The sequence below is a fragment of the Podarcis raffonei genome, chromosome 10, assembly GCF_027172205.1.
Source record: "Podarcis raffonei isolate rPodRaf1 chromosome 10, rPodRaf1.pri, whole genome shotgun sequence".
NCBI classification, from domain to species: domain Eukaryota; kingdom Metazoa; phylum Chordata; class Lepidosauria; order Squamata; family Lacertidae; genus Podarcis; species Podarcis raffonei.
In genome coordinates, this window is record NC_070611.1 from 76,897,630 (window position 1) to 76,920,186 (window position 22,557).

General features: G+C 49.5%; 1 protein-coding gene, 1 long non-coding RNA gene and 3 pseudogenes across 2 annotated transcripts in view; 2 read left to right on the forward strand and 3 right to left on the reverse strand.

Annotated features, from left to right (window-relative positions):
- The window catches only part of LOC128421753 (zinc finger protein ZFP2-like), a 461,814-nt pseudogene that overhangs the window by 410,735 nt on the left and 28,522 nt on the right, over positions 1-22,557 (reverse strand).
- LOC128421740 (zinc finger protein 665-like) overlaps positions 1-22,557 on the reverse strand; it is a 100,771-nt gene that overhangs the window by 37,746 nt on the left and 40,468 nt on the right. The window lies entirely within an intron of this gene.
- LOC128421780 (uncharacterized) lies at positions 5,857-8,144 on the forward strand. The gene is made up of 3 exons (XR_008332372.1): positions 5,857-5,872; positions 6,119-6,201; positions 6,937-8,144. It is a non-coding gene; the product is annotated as an uncharacterized LOC128421780 (long non-coding RNA).
- On the forward strand, positions 8,273-10,848 carry LOC128422432 (zinc finger protein OZF-like; annotated as a pseudogene).
- LOC128422433 (zinc finger protein 470-like) lies at positions 17,152-19,650 on the reverse strand (annotated as a pseudogene).

The following is a 22,557-nucleotide window of genomic DNA, read 5'->3' on the forward strand; positions in this document are numbered from 1 at the left end:
ATGCTGAGTTAGGGTTTTACATAAGTAAAGTTTTTGCTATTTTTTGGATCCTGTTATGCTTCTTTGCCTTCAGTAATAAATTTATTTGCTGAATGAGATCGTTATGGAGCAGCAAGATCTGCAACCTAAAGCCCTCAACAGCCTCGGCCCTGTAGACCTGAAGGAGCATCTCCCCCAAAATCGCTCAATCTGGACAGGGAGGTGGTCCTTCGAAGGTCTTCTGCTGATTCCCCCCCCCCCTGCGAGATGCGAAGTTACAGGGAAGCAGGCAGAGGGCGAGGAAATGGGCAACATTCTGACATTTAGAAGACAGCTGAAGGCAACCCTCTATCGGGAGGTTTTTAATGTCTGATGTTTTACTGTCTTTTCTTTGTACTGGAACCAGGCAGTGGAAGAGAAACTTAAAGATGGAAGCCTGAGAGAGAGGAAAAGGTTTCTGGCTGCTTCCTGGGTGGGATTGCGGAACCGAAGAGCTGCTTCTGAGAAGGCCTCTCCCCTCCTCTCTTCCTGGACAGGGCAGGGGCTTATGGGGGCTTATGAGGTGGGAAGAGGATGGAGGTTACAGGAAGGAGGGGTGGGGGGACTGGACCCCCCACTTTCCAGGGATCCCTCTCTGGTCGCCTTGAAGGGGTGGCCGATTCCTGGGTGGGAGGGAGAAGCCAAGGCGGCCCCTCCAGAGAATCCCCGCAGGCGCCACCATGGAGAAGTGTCCCCAAAGACTGGTCTTCCTCTCTCCCCCCCACCAGTGCTGCCCTTCCCTGCCCCAGGGATGCTCCCCCTCCCCACTTCCTCGACTCCCTCCCTCTGTCCTAGAGTCTCCCCTGAACCCAGAGGCCCCCCTTGGCGCGGCTCAGCCCTCATCCCCCATCTTTCCATCCTGAGGGTCCACCCCAAGACGAGCAGATTAGGGACGGGGGTCTCTATCCAGGCGTCCCTCACGCCCGTTAACCCTTTCATGGCCTGGCTTTATCCGTGCGGAGCCCACAGGACCCCAGGAATGCCTGCGCGGGGGAAACGGGCAATGGGGGTCCTCGTGGGGACCCCCTGCGTAGATTCCCCATGTCCGCCGCTGCCAAGGCACCCAAGGGGCCAAGGAAAGCCCCCTTCGCAGCACGCGCGCAGGGATCCAGACCCCACGGAAGGCGCTTGGGGGAGCTGGAGGGGTCTCTGGATCCTTTTCTCCTCTCTCCTCCGCGACCCCTTTACCTCTTTGTTCTCGCTCCCGATTCTCCTTTCCTTTCCTGCTACATCCACGTGGGTGGGTAGGGGATTTACCTGCCGCCTCTTCTCCCTTTTCCGAAAGCCCTCCCCCCCCCCGAGCTACGGCGCAGAGCAGCAATCCGGAGTGGAAGCTCCGCTTCCGGGAGAAGCAGGCAGGTTGGGAGGGGGGCTCTCTCCGCTCATTCCGGAAACAGAAGCCGGACTGGAGGAGGAGGAAGAGGTGTGACATACTGGGGGGGGATTGAGGGTTGTGGGGGCGGCGTGAAAGCAGGTTGTGCCGGGAAGGGAGGGGAAGAATTGTTTCCCCCCTCCCCCCTTACTAGGAGAGCGCGGGGGGGGCTGATCCGGGCCATCCAGCTGCAAAGCGGGGTCCCCCCTACAATCTTTACATTGCAAAATCCTTCCTTCCCCCACCCCAGGCCATGAGCTTAGATCCACCCCATGTTTTAGGACGGTATTGTTGCACATTGAGCAGCGGGTGGGGCTCTGTGACTCCTGTATTACGGGAAAAATGGGGCTTGGGCTTTTGCACACACAGAGAGAGACACACCAGACACCCAGGTAAAATTCCTCCCTTGTGTATCCGTCAGAGGAGGCACAAGGAGGCCAGGAAGAAAGCAAGGCAGCTGTTGGTATGTTTGCAGGCAGAGCCCCCCCCATGCGAGGAGTGACGCAGCCCAGAAATAAAGCGCGTTGCAATTTGGACACCCTCAGATAGTAGCCCCCCCCCGTCACAGAGAGAGCACCCCAAAAACATCCCCGCTTGCGTAACAAAAAGAGTTGTACACGGAAATCAGATCAGACTCCGAGTTCCTGTTTTGGCAACATGACAAGTCTGTCCATCGGTTGCCTATTTCAGCATCCCCATCTCACGGAGGGGGGGGGCTCAGGAAGATTCTCCTGCCACGTGACTGGGGTCAGACAGGGCTGCTGTTTTGCTCTCCTTACTATATCAGCTCAGGTTTTCCTGGCAGAAGTTCTATTTCATCAAGAAACGGGTGGGTTCGTTGAGGAAACGGGGCTACGTTGTAAAGAGGCAAATGTGTATACTTTGTTACCATCCTGTGAATTGTGTTGCAAAGGCCATTTGCAGAAAGGCTCCTATTGTATCACCTGCGGCTACATGTTTTGATCTTTTTGCGGAAATGTTTTCCTCGGGCTGAGACCATTTGGGGCTTTCAAGGTCAGCACCAACACTTTGAATGGTGCTCGGAAACGGACCGGGAGCCAGTGAAGATTTCTTAGGACCCGTGTTCAGGGGCCAGCTGTTAGGGGGCCGTTCAGCTGCTGTCCAAAACTGAAGGTATCCCTTGCCGGAAGTGATCCATAAACCTCTCCTCCTCCGCCTTCTCGGGATGCCATTGGTGCGCGATTCTCCGGCTCTCGAGAGAGGGAGAGGCGTGAGTTGGGTGCGCTCGGCTTGCCAAGGGTTAAACGGAAATGAACTAGATTCCTAGAGAGGAAAGTAAGAGGGGGGGCAGGGTCCTCCAGAGCGAAAGCCCAATCCCCCCCTTTCCTGCAAGAAGTCGGGCGTGTGGGGGTCCCCTTGGTTCGGCTCTGCAGAGGCTGCCTGGGGGCACCTGATGGGATCCGGTGAGTCTCCTCTCTCCCAGGATAGGGCCCATGGGGAGAGCGGGGGTCCCAGCGCTGCATGGCGAGAGGGGGGCAAGTCAGGGCGCGGAGGGTCGCAGGAGGGCGGCAGCTCTGCTCTTCCTTTGCATGGATGCGCTGCTGGCCCCTTGGGTCCAGGAGCGGGGAAATGCATGCAGAGAAACCCCATTCAGATGTATGGATCAGTCCCCTTTTATGACAGAGGTTGGCCGCGGATGGAAACATTCGGACATGAAATATACCCTGGTCCCTAAAACCTCACCTGTGCAAGGAAGGAAGGAAGGCAGGAAAGAAGGAAAGAAGGGGAGCAGAGAAGAGAAAGCGCTTCGTCTTGCAGGGCAGAGTAAAACCTGTGGAACTGCCTCCCACAAGAGCCAGAGAGGCCACCAATCAAGGTGGCGTTAAAAGAGGAGGAGACCAATCCGTGGAGGAGGAGAGGGCGAGGGGGGGCTCCTCTGCCCTGTCTCCCTCATAGGAGGCAGCTCTATGGCCTGATCCTGCAGTGCTCATTTTCTCCTCCAGTGCTCAGTTCCTCCAGATGCAAGCGTGGCCTCTGAGATTGTCTGGGGTTGAGCTAGATGATCCTTGGGGTGCCATCCCCTTCTATAGTTCTATGAAAGCACCACTGGAGGTCTCACAAGCCAAGGCATTTAGAGCAGGAGAGGTCCTGCTGGAAAGGAAACAACCAGTGCAACTGTTTTAAAACAGGAATCCAACTTGTTTGTTGTGGGGGGACTCAGTGGGGAGGGGTAGACCCATGGATGCCACCTTGATCTCCTTGGACAAGGAGGTGGGAGAGAAATGCCATTCATAAAGAGAGGCAGCCCAGCCAATCATCTGGCTGCTGTGTTTTGGACCAGTTCCCAAGTCGCCTTCAAGGGCAGTTCCACACTGAGAGCGTTGCAACCATCCCATCTGGTGCAGAGCAGGGAGGACCAGGGCCAAGTCTTCTCTGTCCCAAAAGGTCTGTGGGGTGGGGAAGTAGCCTGAGCTGGACATGGGCCTCAAGCGACCATGATGGACCCAGGAGAGCCCTCAAGTATTCATGACTGGGGAGGGGGCATGTTAAGCAATGTAACATCATCATCATTATTGTTAGTTCCCTGCCCATCACCCGAATTTCCAAGAGCAGATTACAAAATTTAAAAAACAGCAATAAGAACAGTTGAAAACACATTACACGCATAGAAAGGCGAGTCCCACTTCATTTGCTTTTGAGTTCTGTCCTTTGACCCCACCCACATGTCATTTGGCCCTCAGGAGTTAGCCAGATAAGGGAATAAATGTGCTCTGAATGGGGCTGGGCAGGAGACAACTCTTGAGGAACCCTAAGTTAGGACCTCCACTATAACCCAATGCTCAGATAACACTCAGTACAAATGAGTCACTTGTCAATCACAGTTCTGACTTCATTCCTTGACTGAAAACTCTGAAAGGCAGCAGCAACCAGGCTGATTCATCTCTCAGAAAGACCAGCAGTTCCCTGCACATTTTGCATGGTCACTTTCCCTCTAGGAGGGCTGGAGACTTACCGTATTTTTCTCTCCATAAGACACACTTTTTCCCTCCTAAAAAGGGGAAATGTGTGTGCGTCTTATGGAGGGAATGCAGGCGGGAGGCAGGCAGAAAACACCCCCAAGAGCCGCACATACGCTCCGCCCGGCTCTTGCAGGCTTTTCCCCGAGGAGGGAGGAGGGACTGACGTGGCCAGTCAGTCTCTTCTCCCTCCTCGTAGAAAAGCCCGCAGGAGCCGTGCACCCTTTAAAGAGCGTGTGGCTCTTGCTGGCTTTTGTGGGAGGTGGGGGAAGGGACAGAGGGCAGCCCCTCAGTCCCTTCCCCCACCTCCCGGAAAAGCCCCCAAGAGCCACACTCCCTTTCACTAGCCGCGTGAAGAATGTGTGCGGCTCTTGGGGGCTTCTCCCTCCTGGGGAAAAGCCTGCAAGCGCCACACACACGCTCCACACGGCTCGTGAAAGGGAGCGCTGAGCAGAGCCTGGGATGCATACAGGCTCTACTCAGAGCTCCCTTTAAAAATATTTTTTTTCTTGCATCCCCTTCTAAAAACTAGGTGCGCCTTATGCTCTGGTGCATTTTATGGAGCGAAAAATACGTTTTCCTTCTCCTTTCTAAAGAAACCTCAAGAGTCTGGGTTGTGGTGCAGTCCAGAGCTGGCTCTTCCAAGACTCATACATACTTCCTCACGGAATATTTTTCTCTTCCAGGCAATATGTCAGTTTTGTAACAGAGCGATGTATTTGCTTTGTAGAATTTGCAAGGATCTCTAATTCAGACAGACAGAGCTTGGCAGAAGATCAAGGGATTCTCTCTCTTGGAGGCTTCCTGATAGCACAGATGGATGAGAAAAACTCAGCTGGCCCTGAAGCAGGAAGAGGCCATGCCATCAGAACTGGGAGCAGTGGGGGATTCTGGGGAAAAACTGTGCAGAAGATCCTGGGTGAGGAGGACACTCTCCGCTCAGAGGTGCAGAGCCAGCAATTGAGGCAGTTCTGCTTCCAGGAGGCCAAAGGACCTCGAGAGGTTTGCAGCCGACTCTACCACCTTTACCATCAATGGCTGAAGCCAGAAAGGCACACGAAAGCTGAGATGCTGGACCTGGTGATCTTGGAGCAGTTCCTGGCTGTCCTTCCACTGGAGATGGAGAGCTGGGTGAGGGAATGTGGAGCGGAGAGCAGTTCCCAGGCGGTGGCCCTGGCCGAAGGTTTCCTACTGAGTCAGGCGGAGGAGAGAAAGCAGGCAGAGCAGCAGGTGAGAGAGACTTTCATCTAGATACTCCAAAGGGGCTCCGAACGTGAGTGACAATATCTGAAAATTCTCTGTTAATATACCATCCTTTTTTGGAAAGCAGCCATTCAATGCTATCAGATTGCCCTTCAGTTTTTGCCTCTGTCATTCCTTTTCTAACCCTTCTTCATATTCTCTGTTTTGAATATTTGTTGCTATTTCAGAGACAGGATCTGTTTGCAGAAATGGGCCCAGATTCCTCTGAGACCAAAAGGACTCTCAAGAGAGAGGCTGCTGGGTAAGGAAGGAGTCCGTTCTCCGTTTGGTCCCTTTCTGTGGATATCAAAACAAATCGATGGGTTCTTGTCATCTTTTTTGGGGGGTGGGGGAAGACACTTGGGGCCAAGAGCACCAAGGAGGGAGTTGTATTTTTTAACCCAACTAAATTATGAAATGGGTCCAAATGTCCAGATGCACTCAGAAGGTGAGACTTTTTGGAGAGCAGCTGCACTCCTGGCTTCCCACTTACCTCTGTCTCTTGCAGGTGACCAGATGATGCCAGCAAGACCTCCTCTTCCATCTATTCCTGGTGGTGAAGGAGAAGCAACGGCTGTGGAAGCAGCTCAGGTAGAGGGAGGGAGCCCTGTGGGGAAGGGGGCTGAGGGGTGGGGCAGCCAGGGTGCCTCTAGCCCCCCAAAAATCTCTCTCCTCCTCTTGGTTTCTGTCCAAGCTTCTCTGAAGGCGTCTTTGTCAAGGGCAGCTTGGACAGAAGCCAAGAGGCTGAGAATGCCATTTGAGAAGCTTAATGTGCTGAGAATAAGGAACAGCCACCTTGCCTTAACTCACCTTCTGAAGGTCAATAAGATCATTCATAAGTCATTGTAGTTTTATTTCTAGAGTTATCATTGAATGCTAAAATAGACTTCTAAGCAGTTCAAAAAGCCTAAAAAACAGTTCCCAGGATTCACCTATCCAGTTACATCAGTTGCACAATGGGGCTTTCCCCCCCTTCTCCTCCCCCCATGCACTTCTTGAAGTTGTCTTTAGGGCATCAGAAGGGTCTCCCCCCCCCCAAGAACATCACATGGGGAGCAGAGAGGGGATCCTTCCATTTGGCACAGACAGAAGGATTTTAAGAACACAATGTAGAGTTCTACCCATTTACACTAAGATTAATGTCCATCACTAAATCACACAAGAAAAGAATTCCACTAAGACATTAAAAAGAGCACCCAAATTAAAATCTGCAGCAGGACGATCCCATTGAAACAAAACACCATTTAATAAGCAGAAAGAAACAGAGCAATGTGTAGCAGACAACCTTAGTGCTGTCTAAAGAGGATCTTTCCCTTTCTCTCTTAGGGTCCAGTGTGCTTTGAAGATGTCACTGTTCGTTTCACAGATGAGGAATGGGCGTTGCTGGATCCTGACCAGAGAGCTCTGCATAAGGAAGTCATGGAGGAGAATTGTGGGATAGTGGCCTCTCTCAGTAAGGCTCCCTTTTGGATTGTAATCTCTCTTTGGAAATTCCATGCATCTCTCTCTGTGATAAGCCTCCCTGGTTTTGAGGGAGCTCTGCAGGGCCACTTGCAGCACCTGGGATTCTAATACCCCCAAAACTGACCTTAAATGGAGGGCTATCAGCAGGTTTTGACCGTGGACATGATGAACCCAGCATAGAGCTTGCTGAGAATGGAGTGGGAACATGCTGGGAATTTGAGGTTAGGAAAGCACATCTTTGTTTGACACTGTCCTGCCTTGTATTTCCCAAAATCTTCCTGACACAGAGCTTGTGGAAGGCATTGAGGGGTTGTTTCTGATGGTTGTAATTGTCCACAATTCACTTCACAAAGCAGCTTGCTCAACACACAATCCTGATAGACCTTCATCTTGGTATTGGTTAGCATCCCATTCACCCATACGGTGGTCCCTCGGGTTACAGACACTTCAGGTTACAGACGCTTCAGGTTACAGACTCCGCTAACCCAGAAATAGTACCTTGGGTTAAGAACTTTGCTTCAGGATGAGAACAGAAATTGTGCGGCAGCGGCATGGCGGCAGCGGTAGGCCCCATTAGCTAAAGTGGTACCTCAGGGTAAGAACAGTTTCAGGTTAAGAACAGACCTCCAGAACGAATTAAGTTCTTAACCAGAGGTACCACTGTACTCTTTTGGAGAGGTGAGCCGTTGCCGGAACTGCCTCGCCAGTACACTTGTCCAGGTCAGCATCAACGAAGAGGTTGTTGGTTTCTTAGGTAGACACAATCATCCACCACCTCCATTGTCTGAAACTCGCATGGTGCTAGGCACATTTTGCAACAGGGAATGTCATAGACACGAGCAGTTTCCGAGCTCTGCTCGCAGAATCTAATATTTCGGATTAAAACTGCAGAGTGGAAGGAAAGAAGGACCTTTTTCTGCCTCCCCACTTCCAGCTACTCTCTAAAGACTGAAGGAGAGACCTTCTTAAAAACTCAGAGGGGTGGGCAGGGGAAGGACCAGACCATGTGAAAAATGAACATATTATTTCAGCTGCTGTTCATTCCTTTTCAGCTTTGTATTTTTGTCATAAGAGAGTGCATGTGGACATACCATTTTTGAGCCCATAACCTAGGTTTAAGGTCCTCTTTATGTCCTAGCTGTCCTATCTCTGTTTCTAACACTGCCCACCTCTAGTGTGTGGTCAGCAGTGTTGATGCATGGAATTCTTCCTCTATCACAAGGGTTAGAGATCAATATTCAATACAGTGGCACTCCATTTCTTCCTGCAGCTCTAATCCATTTCTTCATTGCAGGTGGTGATGATTCGGAAATAGAGAGAGAGGATGCCCATGACAGAATCCACACAGTGGAGAAGCCATTGCCACTCTTGGAGTGTGGAGAGAGCTTCAGTCACAGCTCAAATTCGACTATCCTCCAAAGAAATGCTATTGGGAAGAAACCCTCTCAGTTCTCTGAATGGGGGGGAACTTTCTGTTGGAATGAAAGCCTCACTTCACAAGAAATAATTCCCACAGGGGAGGACCCACTGAAATACTTGGAATGTGGAAAGAGCTTCAGTACGAGTGCACATCTCATTTCACATCAAATAACTCACAGCAGGGAGAAACCCTATCAGGGCTTGAATTGTAGGGAAAGCTTTAATACAAGCACAACCTTCCGTAAACATCAGAGAATTCACAGGGGGGAGAAGCCATTTCAATGCCAAGAGTGTGGAAAGAGCTTCAGTCAGAGCACCCATCTCACAGCCCATCAAATAATTCATACAGGTGAGAAACCCTATCAGTGCTTGGAATGTGGGCGGAGCTTCAATCACAGGGCGAATCTCACGGCCCATCAAAGAATTCACAGTGGTGAGAAACCCTATCAGTGCTCAGAATGTGGGAAGAGTTTCACTGTGAGCTCCGGTCTCACTTCCCACCAAAGAATTCATACTGGGGAGAAACCCTATCAATGCATGAGCTGTGGAAACAGCTTCAGTCAGAAGGCAAGTCTCATTTCCCATCAAAGAATTCACAGTGGTGAGAAACCCTATCAGTGCTTGGAATGTGGGAATAGCTTCAGTCGGAAGCAAAATCTCACTTCCCATCAAAGAATTCACAGTGGTGAGAAACCCTATCAGTGCTCGGAATGTGGAAAGAGTTACTGCCATAGAGCCAATCTCACTTCCCACCAAAGAATTCACAGTGCTTGGAACGTGGAAAGAGCTTCTGTAAAAGCGCCCATCTCGCTACCCATCAAAGCATTCATACCGGGGAGAAATCCTATCAATGATTGGATTGTGGAAAGAGTTTCCTCCAGAGAGCCGATCTCACTTCCCACCAAAGAATTCACACAGGGGGAAAACCATATCAGTGTTTGGAATGTGGAAAGACCTTTAGTCACCGTGCCAGTCTCGTGGCACACCCAAGAATTCACAGTGGTGAGAAACCATAACAGTGCTCCCAATGTGGGAAGAGCTTCACTGTGAGCTCCGGTCTCACTTCCCACCAAAGAATTCACAGTGGTGAGAAACCATATCAGTGCTTGGAATGTGAAAAGAGCTTCAGTCAGAAGCAAAGTCTCCCTTCCCATCAAATAATTCACAGTGGTAAGAAACCATATCAGTGCTTGGAATGTGAAAAGAGCTTTGGTAAGAGGACCAACCTCATGGCCCATCAAATAATCCACACTGGGGAGAAACCCTATCAGTGCTTGGAATGTGGGAAGAGCTTCACCCGGAAGGACAACCTCACTTCCCACCAAAGAATTCACAGTGGTGAGAAACCATATCAGTGCTTGGAATGTGGAAAGAGCTTCAGTAAGAGGACTAACCTCATGGCCCATCAAAGAATTCATACAGGGGAGAATCATAGAATTTTAGACCTGCAGGAGACCCCTGGGTTGTCTAGTCCACTGCAGGACTCTCAACTAAAGCTTCCATGACATATTGCCTTCAAACTTCTCCTTACAAACCTCCAAGGAAGGAGAGTCCACAACCTTCCAAGGGCATCTCTAATTTGAAGCCATTGGTTTGGGTCGCAGCCTCCAGAGCCGGTGAAAACAAGCTTGTTCAAGCTTCCACGTGACACCCCTTCCTGTTCCTCAGAAGGCTTGGTTTCCCAACGCTTAATTGTCTTGCTCACCCCCCTCTGCACACCTTCCAGCTTGTCAAAATGCTTCTTAAATTGGGGCACCCAGAACTGGACACAGGACTCCAGGTGTGGTCTGAACAAGGCAGAAGAAAGTGGGACTATTACTTTTCTTGATCTGGACACTTGACTTCTTTGGACGCAGCCTAGAATAACAGCCTATTTCGCTGATGTTGACTCATGTTAGTCTTGTGGTCCACTAAGACCCCAGGTCTTTTCCATATGTACTACTGACAAGCCTGGTATGTCCCATCTTATATTTGTGCACCTGATTCGTCTTGCCTAAGAGCAGAATCTTACCTTTCTTCTTAGCGAAATTTATTGGATGCCTTTATATACCACCTGTTTCTTCAAGAAGCTCAGTGTCGTCTTAAGTCGTTCTCCCCCTCATCGTTTAATCCTGACAACAACCCTGTGAGGTAGGTTGGGCTGTGAAGCCATCACCCAGTGAGCTTCATGGATGAGTGGGGATTGGAACCCAGGTCTCCCAGTTCCTAGTCCAAAACTCTTAAGCACTGCACCCCACTGGCTCTCGAATGAGACTCTTGGAAAGTGCATGCATGCACATTTACCGAAAGTTTCAGTGCAATGTCTTGGTGTTTGTAGTTAAAGTTTTATACGCATGTATCAATGACATTAATATAATAATGGTAATTATTTAATTACAGTTGAAGAGTAAATTTTAGGAAATGCTAGATGGTGATAGGGGTAGTTTGGAGTTTGGAATGCTGGGATTGAGCAATTGAACTGAACAATTTCCACATAAATCACAAGATCTAAAATATAAAAACAAAACACCAACAGCAACAACCCCCCCAAAAAACCCCAAATTCAAGAGTCTGTTCAGCAGCCTCAGCTTTTGCAGCTGGAGTCAATCCAGGCTCTGCCCTCCCAGGCTAGGTGGAAAAGGTCTCTAAGGAGAGAGCCCGTCTTCTGGGACCTGCAGCCAAGATGGTGGGCTGCAACCATTGGAAGGTGGAATGGAATGGGACAGTGGTGGCAATTGTGGAGCAGGGTTGGTTAGACCTGTAGTAGAGAAACAGCATTATAATCCCCGTTGTTGCAGCTGTAGCAAAGTTTCAAAAGAAAAAGAAAAGAAATGAGAACATTTGAAACCACATGTTTATGTCTATTTTTTAAATAAATCAGTTTAATGAATCGATGCACACTTCCTCCTTTGTTATGTTTGGGGTGAAGTGTTGAAGAGTTCTCTGTGGTGGCAACAGGAATAAAGGGGAGTTTGGCAGAAGATCCATCTCCTAGCCGTGCACCTTGAATGAAAAGGGAAGGTGGCCCAGGGATGGGGGGCAGGGCCAGAGCCCCTCTGAGCAAAGGAGGTGGGGGCTCAACGTGGGGAGATAAACTAGAGGGCACTCGGAGAGTTCAAAGTGCTTCATAAAAACCAACTCTGCTGTTTTTACAACCTCCCTATGAGGTGGACCTGTAGCATTTCCACATAAATGTGGGAAGTCAAAGAGAGGAGGAGGAGAGCAGAGAGGGGCGTGAAGCAGAGACTCTGTCCCTCTGCCCTCTTGCAAGTTGCACACACACAATGCGCTCTGATTTGCGTTGCCCATTCACATCTGTTTTAGGCCCCCAGGCATTTACTGAAACAGTCTAGGTGCTGATTTTTAAAGTACTTGATGTTGTTGTTTAGTCGTTTAGCTGTGTCCGACTCTTCGTGACCCCCTGGACCAGAGCACGCCAGGCACTCCTGTCTTCCACTGCCTCCCACAGTTTGGTCAAATTCATGCTGGTAGCTTCGAGAACACTGTCCAACCATCTTGCCTCTGTCATTCCCTTCTCCTTGTGCCCTCCATCTTTCCCAACATCAGGGTCTTTTCCAGGGAGTCTTCTCTTTTCATGAGGTGGCCAAAGTCTTGGAGCCTCAGCTTCACGATCTGTCCTTCCAGTGAGCACTCAGGGCTGATTTCCTTCAGAATGGATACGTTTGATCTTCTCGCAGTCCATGGGACTCTCAAGAGTCTCCTCCAGCACCATAATTCAAAAGCATCCATTCTTTGGCAATCAGCCTTCTTTATGGTCCAGATCTCACTTCCATACATCACTAGTGGGAAAACCGTAGCTTTAACTATACAAGCCTTTGTTGGCAAGGTGAGGTCTCTGCTTTTTAAGATGCTGTCTAGGATTGTCAAGTATTTGATAGTGGTTGCTTTTTTTATAGTTGACGGGATTTAAGAGGGGGCTGTGAGCTATGTATGCTGCCCTCATACTGGAGCAGAGGGAAGGAAGTTGCCCTGAAAAAGGGGCAGGCCAGCCTCTCCCAGCGGACAGACAGAAGTCCAAAGTTTGGAGCAACGAATAACCTGGTTCAATGCACTCCTTCGGATCCCTGGGAGTCCCTTTCACTGAGACACTTTTCTGGAAGGGACATCTGGAGGCTGCAAAACTTAAAGCGCAGGAAGCTTGTGGGGCAGTAATTAAATTCTGCCTCATGGTGAGTGGACACTTATTAGAACCTGTGCTGATAATTGGAAGCTGAGCTGAGGGAAGTCTTTGCGGGAGGGGAGGGGGGGTTGAGGGGTAGGAAGGCGGTAAATAATATGATATGTTTGGATATGTTGTTGAAGTGCTAATAAAAATATTTTTAAAAAAATAAAAGTATATAAAATAGTTTACTCCCATTCTGTTCACAGAAGGATCCCAGAAGGCAGACTTAGGTTACAAAATATATACACCTGGAATCTATCCCATAAGGAAATAGTTCCTTTGTCCTCTCTTGAAGCCAAGAGAGCATCTCAGGCTAAGGAGATGTGGCTTCTTCAAGGAATGGAGTCAGAGAGAGAGATGGCTGCCTGCCCTGTGGTATGTTGTTACCTGCACAGGTGAGGTCACGCCCACCTCTAGTCACATGTAGAGGAAGTTTGTCCCAGCCCAGGAGGAAACAGGAAGTTCTGACTGGCTGGTCCAGACATCCCCTTTTATGTCCACTCTAGGAATGTTGTATTTGACTGCTCTGTGTTTCACACCCCACAGTTCAAACAAAGAGAGATTGCAAGGAGCTCCAAAAAGAGCTCTCCAAACAGGCTGAATGGGCAGTAATTACAGTTCATTGTCAATGAGATCAAAGTGATGCATGTTGGGACAACCCCCCCCCTTAATATGTACAGGCTCATGGGGTCGGAACTGGATTTCCCTGTGTGCTCTAGGAGACCAGGGGAGAGGGGAGCTGGTCGCAGCAGGAGGGGGAGTCTCCGTGGATGCTTCAGCAACCGGCCTCCTCTGGGTCTCCTGGCCCCCTCCTCTCCTCCCTCTGAGTCTGACCTGCCAGGTACTTCTCCCCTCCTTAAAATGCTGTTCAGTACCTCTTTCAAGGGTGCAATCAGGGTTTGATTTAGTTTTTTGATAATATTTTGCCGAAAATCCATCCTTGTCCTGGGTTTTTGATTCTTTTATTACTCGTTGGATTTCGTCTTCTTCTATTGGCTCTGCCTCTCGGCCCTTTCAATTTGCACCAACCAATACTCAGCTTTACTTAAGAATACTTTAGCATTTATGTAGCACATTTAAAGCATTACAAAATATAACATATATTATCTCAGTAATCTAAACAACGGCCCTGCAAGGCTGTCCAGTGTTATAATCCCCATGCATACGAAGAGTTGAGGTTGCAGGAAGAGGAGTTTGACTCACATCTCACACTTTAACTGCTACACTACATCAGTCCTTGCCCTCCAGATCCTGAAAACAGCTCTGTGAGTTGTCAGAGGACTGCCCACCATCCTATTCAAAACAAGGCAGCATGGGCAGTAAGCCCTCGTCAGCAACCATTGCCAGAGATGTCTGTATGGGGAACGGTGGGCTGAGCATAACACACGGAGGCAGCTCAGAGGCATCCCTGCTGGTCGCTCGCTCCAAGGGGAGGTGACACCCAACCGCAGGCTCTTTCTGTGGGAATGTTTAGGGAGGCAGGAGAGGATATATTCTTTTATGATATCCTTCCTAACTTGCGTCGGCAAGTTCTATAACTTAGCAGAGTTGTTAAACAATCCCTCTTTTAAATCACACAGCAGTTAGCTAGTTGCAGGCTCGTCTGAGCCTCACTATTTAGGATTCCTGGTAAGATCCCTTTTTATATCCCTCCTAAAAGAATAGACACGACTATCTGATTAAAGTTAACATAAAACTAGTTTATTTACAATCATCCAGTTCACAATAAGATCCCTGAAGGCAGACTTAAGTTACATAACTCTATATATATCGACATGAACTATCCCATAAGGGAAATAATCTCAAGTGACTGCAACTGAGCAGTCACTTCTTCCTAACTTGTAGGAACACAAAAAGGAGAAGAAGAAGAGCAGAACATGGAGGCCGTGTGCTCCTCTGTCCACGAACAGGCCACACCTACATGAAGTGCCATGCAGAGGAAGTCTGTCCCCGCTCAGGAGGAACTAGCAAGTCTTCTCCTGAGTGACACAAGCATTCCCCAGCATGTGCCTTGTAGGAATGTTGCATTTGACTGCAATACAATTTTACACCCCACACCTTCACTACCCAATAATCATTTGCAAGCGTACTTCTTCCAAGGCTCAGTAGTTAAGATTCTGCGCTTGAAAAACAAAACCCCTTAGATTGAAGCATCACCAGAGAAACTTCTTCATGTGCATCTCACACAACATTCTCATCTCCAGTTAGGATCACCTGAGACCTCAGAAAGAAATCATTGTTTTGGGGGAGAGTGGCGTGGAACCATGCCTGAGTCAAAAGATTACAGAGCAAAGACAGCGCCCTATTCACGTTTCATACGAAGTTGGGTTGTTCTCATGAATTGTACCAGCGAGCTTCTTCACAGAATTTCACATCCCCTTATAAAGTCATGTCCAGTGATACCTTCATGCCCAAGCACTCTCCTGTCTCAGATGCAAGCAATCCCCTTGGCCAGCTACCATTGGACATCCTGCACCTTGTTTTCTTTTGCAAACCTCCCAGCCTCAGCAGTTCAAATTCCAGCCTACGCATGCACTTATGCGCACACACTTGTCGGGAACATGTTCTCTTTTATCCAGACCAGATAACTGTCAGCATTTAAAGGTGTAGTAGAAAGATGACAGAGAACAGGATGGAAGATGTTTAAGATACACTTGGAGTGCCATCTTCCCCCCGTCTGCTCAGTCCGGTGCAGAATACACCCAGGGAAGTGGAGTCAGGGGTCAGGACTGCAACATTATTTATGCGTTGGGATTCGGCTGCAGAACTGCAGAGTTCACTAAGCACACTTGCGGGGGGAAAGTCTACACTAGTGTCCATCTGGCATACTTCTGGGCAAACATATGCAGGGTTTTATTGCAGGGTCTTCGGTAGTTTAGCCCTAAACTGAGGACGCCCAGAATTTTGGTTTGCTCCTTGGCTTATTGAGCTCCAAATTGCTGCGTGACTTCTCATGAAGCAAAGCTGCCACAAAGCACACTTGCCTCAAGGAAGACGGAGCTCACGCCCACCTAACAATATGCTTGCCCTGACGAAGCTAGAAGGTGCTGGGTTCCCCCCCCAAAAAAAAATATTTATTGGTTTTCTCTTATAATTTTGTTGTTGTTTAGTCGTTTAGTTGTGTCCGGCTCTTCATGACTCCATGGACCAGAGCACGCCAGGCTCTTATAATACATAAACATAAACACAGAAAAGAACATTACATTTAACACAACATAAAAACTTAACAATAAAAATGCAAAAGATAAAAGAAGAATTTCCCCCGTTCTTATTCCCTGGTATATTTACATTGCTAGAAGACTTCCTCGACACCTTCCAATTTGAATTTCATCATAACACATATTTAGCAGTTCCCAATTTCATATCTGAAACATCAATATCCTCTTTCATTACAAACTTCTTATCCCTACTTCCAATTGTAATCCATAATAATCATTATTATTGATCTTTCTCTATCTCTTAGCCTCATCTGTTACTTCTAGGAGTTTCTTATTTTATCTTATAGTTTATCGCTTGCGAAATCTTCAGCTCCTGCTTTCAATTACAACAAACAAGGCACAGGAGCCCTGCTTGGGGGGGGGGCACATGAGGGCAACCTGACAGACAGAGCAACTCAAGAGGCAGCAGCTCAAGTGCATCCCCCCCCCCCAGCAGCCAACTCTGCCCCCTCACTTGTTGGCTCGCCTGCCTCCGTTCTGCCCTGTCCTCTTCCCTGCCTGCCTCCTCCAGCAGAGAGCGAGGTGGTAAAGGCGTGGGCACTGGGGCGGCCTGTCCCCACCGCCACCCCTTTGGTTCGCCTCAATTAAATACCCACACCCCAATTAAATACCCAATCATAATACTTCAGTTAAAAAATAAAAAAACAAGAATAAAAAAGATCAAATTATAGTCCAAATTGCATTTATTGATTTCTTGGGGCTCCCCACAGTCTGGATCTCTGGAGCAGATCTCCACATCTTAGTCCTGCTTCTCCTTGTTGTTTCCATATTTCCCACATTTTGTTTCCATTTTTCCACATCTCGATATTTGTTGTTTAGTCGTTTAGTCGTGTCCGCCTCTTCGTGACCCCCTGGACCAGAGCACGCCAGGCACTCCTGTCTTCCACTGTCTCCCGCAGTTTGGTCAAACTCATGCTGGTAGCTTTGAGAACACTGTCCAACCATCTCGTCCTCTGCCGTCCCCTTCTCCTTGTGCCCTCCATCTTCCCCAACATCGGGGTCTTTTCCAGGGAGTCTTCTCATGAGGTGGCCAAAGTCTTGGAGCCTCAGCTTCAGAATCTGTCCTTTCAGCGAGCACTCAGGGTTTTTTTTGAAAAATCAATAAAAATGATTAAAAATAAAATAAAATCCACACCCCAGGATATTTCCCCTATCACCTCTTTTCCACCTCCCCCCCACCTTTTTTCACCCCCATACCTAAAACTCAGACATCCTGCAGTGTGCCAGGATTGTGACTCCTGCCCTCAGGAAACAAAATAGCTCCCCCCCCCCCGATGCTTAGGTGCCCTGAGGGCTGTGCGGGACCCCCAATCCTTGAAATGAAAAAGGGAGGGGCTCAGGAAACCTGAAGGGGAGGGGGCTGCACAGGCTCCAGAAGCTCCTCCTCGCTGATCCCCCCCCCATGAAGTTCCTTTAAGACCCCACATTGCAGGGGGCAGCCTCACCTGCAGCGAAACAAAATGCAGCTGCTCTGGCCGAGTGGAGCCAGGCTGGGGGGCACCGTGGGGAATGTGCCCCTGGAAATGTGCCCCTAGAAGAAATGTGCCCCCTCTGTTGGAGGCAGCCCTCCTTCTGAAACACCAAGAGAGAAAACGGACAGGAGAGGAGCAGAAAGCGGAGTCCCCTCAAGCTCAGTATTGGGACCTGTGGCTTTTCAACTTGTTCATAAATGATCTAGACTTAGGAGGGAGCAGGGAGGGGGCAAAGTGTGCTGATGGCAGTAAATTGTCCTGGGGTACATGAGTGAACGTGGGGCCCCCAAGAGACTTCCCTAGTACCTGCACCCCTCCTTCTCTCTCTTGAAATTAGGTTTGGGGGGAAATATCCCATTCAATTTCAGTATTCCAAGTTTTCTTCAGAACGCGCAGGGCAGGAGGCAGCGATGAAGTTCTGGTGAAGAAGCAGTGCTGGGAGATCATGCGGTGGGGGGGGTGACAGAGTTTGGTGCAAAAACCAAAGGTACTTTCATCTAAAATTATACTCACTATTGTGAGATGCTGCCTTATTTCATTATTATAATGTTTTACATATAAACACCAGAACTTCACATATACCTCATGCTTTTAGGAATGATTTCCTGCTGAGTTCATTGCTCAGAGTGGACTCTGAGAGGAAGACGTCCCACACTCCATACATCTAAATGGGTTCTCCCATGTGAGAGTCCTGGGATGTTCCTTGATCACTCTATTATAAATAAAGCACTTTTTGCAATCTTTTCATTTAAACTGCTTCTCCTCTCTGAGTTTGTTGATGGTTTGAAGGATTTCAACTCTTAAAGTTCTTCCTGTCCATAAGTCTGTTGATTCTGAACTTCCACTAAGAGTGAACCTCTATCTACTTTCTTGATATTTATATGGTTTGTCTTTTGTGTTAGTTTGTTGACAAAAATCAAGGGTTCCACTCTGACTGAAGCTCCTTCCACAGTCCATACCTTTAAATACTTTCTCCCCTGTGTGTCTGCTGATGTTTTCTAAGATTTCCACTCTGAGTGAAGCAGTTACTGTACTCCATACATTGAAATGGTTTCTCCCCTGTGTGTGTCCGTTGATGTGATCTAAGCTTTCCATTATCACCAAAGGTCTTTCTGCACTCCATACATTTATATGGTTTCTCTTCTGTGTGAGTCCGTTAATGTGTTGTAAGGGCTCCACTCTGACTGAAGCTCTTTCCACACTCGATACATTTAAATAGTTTCTTACCGATGTGAGTCTGTTGATGTATTCTCAGGTTTCCACTATAACTGAAGCTCTTTCCACACTCCATACATTCATATGGTTTCTCCCCTGTGTGAATCCGTTGATGATTTCTAAGGTGTGCACTCTGACTGAAGCTCTTTCCACACTCCATGCATTTAAATGCTTTCTCCCCTGTGTGAGTCCGTTGATGTCTTCTCAGGTTTCCACTATAACTGAAGCTCTTTCCACACTCCATACATTCATATGGTTTCTCCCCTGTGTGAGTCCGTTGATGATATCTAAGCTCTCCACTCTGACTGAAGCTCTTTCTACACTCCATACATTCATATGGTTTCTCCCCTGTGTGAATCCGTTGATGATTTCTAAGGTGTGCACTCTGACTGAAGCTCTTTCCACACTCCATGCATTTAAATGGTTTCTCCCCTGTGTGAGTCCGTTGATGTCTTCTAAGGCTTCCACTTTCATTAAAGCTCTTTCCACACTCCATACATTCATATGGTTTCTCCCCTGTGTGAGTCCGTTGATGATATCTAAGGTCTCCACTCTGACTGAAGCTCTTTCCACACTCCATGCATTTAAATGGTTTCTCCCCTGTGTGAGTCCGTTGATGTCTTCTAAGGTTTCCACTTATATTAAAGCTCTTTCCACACTCCATACATTCATATGGTTTCTCCCCTGTGTGAGTCCGTTGATGATATTTAAGGTCTCCACTCTGACTGAAGCTCTTTCCACACTCCATGCATTTAAATGGTTTCGCCCCTGTGTGAGTCTGTTGATGTCTTCTAAGGCTTCCAGTATCACTAAATCTCTTTTCACACTCCATACACTGAAACGGTTTCTCCCCTGTGTGAGTCCGTTGATGTTGTCTAAGGTGTCCACTTTGACTGAAGCTCTTTCCACAATCCATACATTGAAATGGTTTCTCTCCTGTGTGAGTCCGTTGATGTGTTCTAAGGGTTGCATTGAAACTGAAGCTCTTTCCACACTCCATGCATTCAAATGGTTTCTCCCCTGTGTGAGTCCGTTGATGTTGATGTCTTCTAAGCCTTCCACTATCATTAAAGCTCTTTCCAGACTCCATACATAAATATACCGTATTTTTCGCACCATAGGACGCACTTTTTCCCCTCCAAAAATGAAGGGGAAATGTGTGTGCGTCCTATGGTGCGAATGCAGGCTTTCGGTGAAGCCTGGAGAGTGAGAGGGGTCGGTGCGCACAGACCCCCCACGCTCTCCAGGCTTCGCACACCTCTCTGCAAGCAGCGGGAGTCCAGCGCTGGGCTCCCAATGCTTGCGGAGAGTTGCCAGCATGCGGAAGCCTGCGCGCGCTGAGCTCAGCGCGCCCAGGCTTCGCGGATCTCTCCGCAAGCAGCGGGAGCGGTCCCGCTGCTTGCGGAGAGTTGCCAGCATGCGGAAGCCTGCGCGCGCTGAGCTCAGCGCGCCCAGGCTTCGCGGATCTCTCCGCAAGCAGCGGGAACGGTCCCGCTGCTTGCGGAGACTTGCCTGCATGCCGAAGCCTGCGCGCGCTGAGATCAGCGCGCCCAGGCTTCGCGGATCTCTCCGCAAGCAGCGGGAGCGGTCCCGCTGCTTGCGGAGACTTGCCTGCATGCCGAAGCCTGCGCGCGCTGAGCTCAGCGCGCCCAGGCTTCGCGGATCTCTCCGCAAGCAGCGGGAGCGGTCCCGCTGCTTGCGGAGAGTTGCCAGCATGCGGAAGCCTGCGCGCGCTGAGCTCAGCGCGCCCAGGCTTCGTGGATCTCTCCGCAAGCAGCGGGAGCGGTCCCGCTGCTTGCGGAGAGTTGCCAGCATGCCGAAGCCTGCGCGCGCTGAGCTCAGCGCGCCCAGGCTTCGCGGATCTCTCCGCAAGCAGCGGGAGCGGTCCCGCTGCTTGCGGAGACTTGCCTGCATGCCGAAGCCTGCGCGCGCTGAGCTCAGCGCGCCCAGGCTTCGCGGATCTCTCCGCAAGCAGCGGGAGCGGTCCCGCTGCTTGCGGAGAGTTGCCAGCATGCCGAAGCCTGCGCGCGCTGAGCTCAGCGCGCCCAGGCTTCGCGGATCTCTCCGCAAGCAGCGGGAGCGGTCCCGCTGCTTGCGGAGAGTTGCCAGCATGCCGAAGCCTGCGCTAGCTGAGATCAGCGCGCCCAGGCTTCGCGGACCTCTCCGCAAACAGCGGGAGCGCTCCCGCTGCTTGCGGAGAGTTGCCAGCATGCGGAAGCCTGCGCGCGCTGAGCTCAGCGCGCCCAGGCTTCGCGGATCTCTCCGCAAGCAGCGGGAACGGTCCCGCTGCTTGCGGAGACTTGCCTGCATGCCGAAGCCTGCGCGCGCTGAGCTCAGCGCGCCCAGGCTTCGCGGATCTCTCCGCAAGCAGCGGGAGCGGTCCCGCTGCTTGCGGAGACTTGCCTGCATGCTGAAGCCTGCGCGCGCTGAGATCAGCGCGCCCAGGCTTCGCGGACCTCTCCGCAAGCAGTGAGAGCGCTCCCACGGCTTGCAGAGAGCTGCCTGTTTGGGGGCTGGGGTCGGGGGAAGCTTCCCCCGCCCCAGCCCCGCGCCTGGGGGAAAAATAATTTTCCCCCTTTATTTCCCCCCCAAAAAACTGGGTGCGCCCTATGGTCCGGTGCGCCCTATGGTGCGAAAAATACGGTAGTTTTTTCCCTGTGTGAGTCCGCTGGTGTGTTCTAAGTTTTGCATTGAAACAGAAGCTGTTTCCACACTCCATACCTTTAAGTGGGTTCTTTCCTTTTTGTGTTCGTGTATGTGAACTATGTGTGCTCATTCAGTGAAGCATATTCCACATTTCACACATTTTAATGGCTATTCCTAATGAAACGAAAGGTGCCCTGTCCCCTGCAATTCTGTCTTCTCCATCACCTTTTTCAGAGTGGGCAGAAAGGAAATCCTGTTTGGGCTTCAGGAGAAAGAACAGACACAAAAAATGGATACATTAACCGCCATTAGCACCTTCTCTTATTTCAACATCTCCCACATTCTCCCATGTTCCCAATTTTTAGGAAATGAAAATGGTATGATGTCTAATGATAGTAATGCATCAACAACCTTTCATAATCCTCAATCATCTTTAATAACACAGCATGATCTTGGAATACTGTTGTCCTCTGAGACTGCCTTTCAAATCAAGTGGTTGCCCCCGTTTCCACCTCTAGATCTTCATGAATCACCTGCACAGTCCCACTGACCTCAGGAGGTCCATGTGGACTATTTTGGGAGACCCAGGCCTTCATCTCTTCCAGGGACTGTGGTCTGGGTCAGTCAGAGAACTAGTGACAAGGCTTGGTGCTTGGGGTCAGCTGAATGGGTGCTCAGGGTTGCTCTTGTTCTTGGAGATGGACCTCTGTCTACATGCCTCACATTGCATGGAGAGAGCAGGAGAAGCAGAAGGAAAGCAGATGGCACATGCGAATCTCAGGCGGAAACACCCACCCCAATGGGTCTTTATAATGATGATGTGCTGCCTGATCCTGTGCTTGTCTTCTGACAGAGGACTATCCTAATCTGGCACTGAAAAGCAGGATATTCAAGGCAAGGAGATAACTGTACTTAATGGTAGGTGGCCATTATTAGTCTGACACAGTTGAAGTAAAAAAGTAAAAAAATAGTCCAGGAGCACCTTAGACACCAACTAAGTTTCTTCTAGGTATAAGCTTTTGTGTGCTTGCACACTTCTTCATAGTGATGGGTAGTGGGAGATGGTAGTAGGAGTACCCTTCTGAGAAAAACCCCACCGCACCCTCCCACGATATACAAGGGTCTGGTGACATCTGTGTCAGTGTATCTGAAGAAGTGTGCATGCACACGAAAGCTTATACTCAGGACAATCTTAGTTGGTCTCTAAGGTGCTACGGGACTATTTTTTAATTTTTTATTTCAACTGTGTCAGACCAACATGGCTACCTACCTGCATCTAGATGTCATGGGGTGTTGGGGATCAGTAGTTCCTTGGGTGGGGGACATGTCCTACACCTTCTGGGGTCATTTT